Source organism: Artibeus jamaicensis, unplaced genomic scaffold (genome assembly GCF_021234435.1).
Source record: "Artibeus jamaicensis isolate MK-2021 breed Jamaican fruit bat unplaced genomic scaffold, CSHL_Jam_final contig_391, whole genome shotgun sequence".
Lineage (NCBI taxonomy): Eukaryota > Metazoa > Chordata > Mammalia > Chiroptera > Phyllostomidae > Artibeus > Artibeus jamaicensis.
Window position 1 is genome coordinate 8,421,191 of NW_026521814.1, and position 4,527 is coordinate 8,425,717.

The window sequence follows — 4,527 nt, forward strand, 5'->3', positions numbered from 1 at the left end:
GCTGTTTTGGGATTCTTAGGGTATATTCCCAGCAGTGGAATCACTGAGTCATAAGGCAGTTCCATTTTTAATTTTTTGAAGACATTCCATACATACTGTTTTCCACAGTGGCCGCACCAATCTTCATTCCCGCCAACAGTGCACAAGGGTTCCCTTTTCTCCACATCCTTGCCAGCACTTGTTGTTTTTTGATTTGTTAATGACAACCATTTTGGCAGGTGTGAGATGGTATCTCACTGGGGTTTTAATTTGCATCTCTCTGATGGCTAGTGATGTTGAGCATCTTTTCATATGTCTATTTATATATTAAAAGTTTGTTCTAGAATTTCAGTATTTTCTGTTTGTGAATATATATTTCTGTTTTTAGCCTTGTGAGATCCTGAGCAGGAAGCCTCTAGAACCTTGCCTAGTTTCCTACTTTCAGAACCGTGAGATGACAGATTCATATGGTGTAAGCTGCTAATTTCATGGCAATTTGTTAGGCAGCAATAGAAAATTAATACAGGTCTCTTCCCACAATGAATTGGTGCTGGCCTATATAACCCGAGAGTATAGATGGAGTGACAGAGTGTGACTTTGAGGATAACCTCACACAGCATCACACCAACCCTGTGAGAAGGCAGCGTGGAAAGGAACTAGACTCTTCTCCCAACAGCCAGCACCATCTTCCAGGCATATGAGGGAGCCACCTGGCAAGTGCCTTGTCCAGCCCCAAACAAGTCTCAGGTACCTGTAGCTCTTGCTGACCTCTGATTGCAAACTCACGGGAGGCCCTTGGCCAGAACCACCTAGCCAAGCAACCCCTGAGTTCACGATCACAGAAACAATAAGAGATCATAAATTATTTTTGTCTTATCCACTAAATTTTGGGGTATCTTTAATGCAGGATTAAGTAACTAATATATAGGCCTATTGTGTGCTAGGCACTATACTACATGTTAGAAACACAGCAATGACTAAGGCCAAGTGCCTACCGAGTTTATATTCTACTTTAGGGAGTGGGTATAAACTATATAAATAGTTAAATAAATACTTTGTCAGGTGGTGATATGTGCTGAGAGAAAAATAAATCAGAGTAAGAAAGCCAAAAAGCGATGCTGAAGTTTTTATAAGACAGCCAGGGAATGTTGCTTTGACAAGTAGAAATTTGAATAGTGACCTGAATGAGGAAGGACCAAGCCGTGCATATTCTGGGGAAGAACATTCTAGCAGAGGGTGTTTCAAGTGCAAAGACCATGAGGTGGGAGCGTCTTCAGTGAGTATGAAGAATTGCCCAAGATGTGGAGAGTTCTTTGTCTAGTTTTAACTGATATACTTCTAGAATGTTTGGGATGAGAGCTACCAGATTAAATGCAGAATTCACAGTTAAATTTGAATTTCAGATGAACAACAATTTATTTTTAAGTGTAAGCATGTACCAAATATTACATGGGAAATATTTACTAAACTTATCAGCTGTTTAACTAGGAGTCTTGAATTTTTATTTGCCATACCTGGCAACCCTATTTGGAGCAAAAGAAAAGCTGAAGACAAGTAGTTAAAATGATTGCAGTAATGGAAAACACGTCTTTTGGAGGAATGATGGAGGAGGTCACGTGTGTGTTCTGAAACAGAGAAGGCTGAGGGGATGCTCCCCGCCCCACCCCCAAATCAGGGCAACACCGTGTTATAGAAAATGTACAGGACTTGGGTGAGGACAGCTTTCTTCAGACGTTTTGCAGGCCTTGTAAACTAAAACCCACCGAATGTATAATGTCTTTGGACAAACTTCTCCACATGCAGAGTGAGGGGGCAGTGCCAGATAACATCTGCAATCCCTGGTTCCAATGCTCTTCGAGTCAATGAAGGGTTAGAAACTGCACACTAACTGGTTGTTTTTCCATCTCCACAGAGAGTAGAGCAAGAGTTGATGAGTCTTGCAATGAGAGAATTGATTAAATGTGAGGGGGAACTTAACTGAAGGGTGAATGAACACGGGAATGGCTCTGCATGCGAGGCTGTAGAATCTTGCTCCCTCATGATCTTCTAGAAGAGTCTGCAGCTGTTGCGGGGAACAGACCCACAGGGAGCCGTCTTGGCGCTGAGGACTGAACCAAGGGAACCCTTGAGGGCCCGATCCTGGGAATGACTCCATTTTCATCTGGAAAACTGGAGGGAAATGAGCCTTCGCTGCTGTTGGGAGTTGGTACTGGTTCTTTTAGACTGGCACTATGTTGCTGTAGCCCCAAAACAGGCTTTCAAGGTGTCTTCTTTCTACCCGAATCTGGGTTACTTAGAAAAACATGAGGTTTCCTGAGTCCTACCCAGACCTACTGAATGTGGAAGAAGGGACCCCATATATGATTTTTAATGAGTTCACAAAGCAGTTTGAGTGCATAACACAGTTTGAGAGTCCTGGTCATTGACAGATGAGAGGCTTTCTTTCTCTGACTAGGAGTTGACCTTTAATGACCTATATGGTCTTAGGGTGCTGACTGAGGCCTCTGTCTAAGCTTATTGCATGGAGGGACATGTGAATGCTGCAAACGGAGCTGGAGGGAAATGCTGGGGATTTAAGGAGGCCTTTGGTCAGGAGGTTCTAGGCTGGCAGGAGTGGAGGAGAGGGAAAGAAATGAAGTTTACAGGAACCTGACTTTTGCCTAAACTCCCATTATCATAAAAACTATGTCCTGAAACCATTTCTCTTCCTCTTTGTTTTATCTTTTTGAAATTTTCTACCAAAATTTTTTAAAAAGTTGAACAGTACCTTTATTAAGCTGAAAAGAAGAATTTTTTCTATTCCACGGGCAGGATAGACTGGGGACCCAGGATATCCAAAAGGCACCCAGCATCCCTACTGTGCTGTGTTTCAAGAGTTGTGAAAATCCTCAATGAGGAAGAACTGTGAGGAAAAGGACTAATAGGTAGATCATTCCAGATAAGCCCTTCCAGGTCACTGGAGATTCTGCTGGAGCAGGTCCCTCCAGCCACCAGTGTGGGATACACCTTGGCTCTGAGTCACTCGTGGAATCCTCCACAGCCTTCTGCCAAGCTCTGAGTCTTTCGTCCCTCTCCCCCTCTTGTTGTTTACACGTATCTCTGTTTCAAGTTCAGCTCTCTTCAGATGACCTCCTGCTGGTGGATGGCCCTGCCATTACTAAGGCGTTCCCGCCTCAGACACCTCTTACCTTCCCCGACTCTTCTGCCTTCTTTCTGGGTTGATGCCGGACAGCTGACTAACTTCCCTGGACTTTGCCTCCTCTGCCTTAGATGAGAACCCTGACCTTGTCCATGTGTGGCAGGTGACCTGGGGGCAGCGGACTCGCCTGCATGCTGCAGACTGTGAGCTATGAAACATGCCAGAGTCTACTGTGCGAGCACCTGGACAAGCCATCCTAGCCCACACGGAGTGAGCTCGCCCCTCAGCCCAGGTCCATGAAGCTCAGCCCAGAGTGAGCTGCAGCCGGTCTTGGCTTATGGTGATTCCAAACTGATTCTGACTTCCTTCCAGTGGATTCAGGCAAAAGAAAACTTTCCCCTTTCACAGCAGCTTGGTTTGATTGGGGTTATTTGATGACAAAAGCCCAGAGGCCAAGCAATTATTTAGAAATATTAGGGATCAGCAGCACGAATGAGATTGAGTTTTTGTGAAAAGTTAAAAGATTTCTCATTTAGGGAGGGTGTTCACAAAAAGACCCCATTAGCCAAGCCTCACCAGTAATTAGTCTGATTTCTCAGACAAGAGGCAGGCTAATTGTCTCCCATCCATCCCGGAGGGCCTAGAGACACTTTAAAACCTCCCACCCATTGAAAAATATCTTTGGAGAATTTCCTGCCTGGTCTAAAGTCTTTCTATTAACTAAACGTTCAACCTGAGATCAATATATGAAAATACGAACAAAGTACTTTCGTCTAAACTGCCTCCCATAGATCGGATTGTTAGTTGGCCTCTATAGCATCCGCCTCCCCAGTGCAGGGTCCAGGCTGGGGCCAAGTGTTGCCTTTCCTCGTCATATCTTTTTATCTTCCTTTAATCTGTTTTTTATGACATTGATGTCTCATCTCCCCACACACCTTTTTTTACTTTCATGAATTTGCTTGTCATCTTTGCGCCGAGGGAAAATGCCGATCCTCTTTGTATTGTTCCAATTTTAGTGCACGTGTTGCCAACTCCAGCGCTGCAAGCCACTTTGTTTTAATGGCGTGTTCCTCATTGTGTGTTTTCCTGTATTTCTTCATGGTTGGATTGCAGTTATGCAGTCTCAGCCCAAATACTGCCCAGGTGATGAAGGTTCTATCCAGAGCTTTGCATCTGGAGCCACACGATGTCATTGAACAGATGTTCTGCATAGATAGGGTTAATTTTGACCATCCAGTTAAGGTGCTATACAATTTCTCCCTTGTGTGGTTGCTGGGTTTGTTCCTCCCTTGCCACTAATAAGCAATATGAGGGGAGTTGACTTGAAGACTATGCAACCAATAATCTGAACAGCAACGAAGAGCACTTTTCCTATGCCAAGCACTGCAAGTTACTGACGTGGCCTCTTT

At 44.3% G+C, this 4,527-nt stretch overlaps 1 non-coding gene across 1 annotated transcript; it reads right to left on the minus strand.

The window, feature by feature from the left end:
• Positions 1-4,049: 4,049 nt before the first annotated feature.
• Positions 4,050-4,158, minus strand: LOC119045851 (U6 spliceosomal RNA). The gene has a single exon (XR_005081865.2). It is a non-coding gene; the product is annotated as a U6 spliceosomal RNA (small nuclear RNA).
• Between the last annotated feature and the right edge of the window lie 369 nt (positions 4,159-4,527).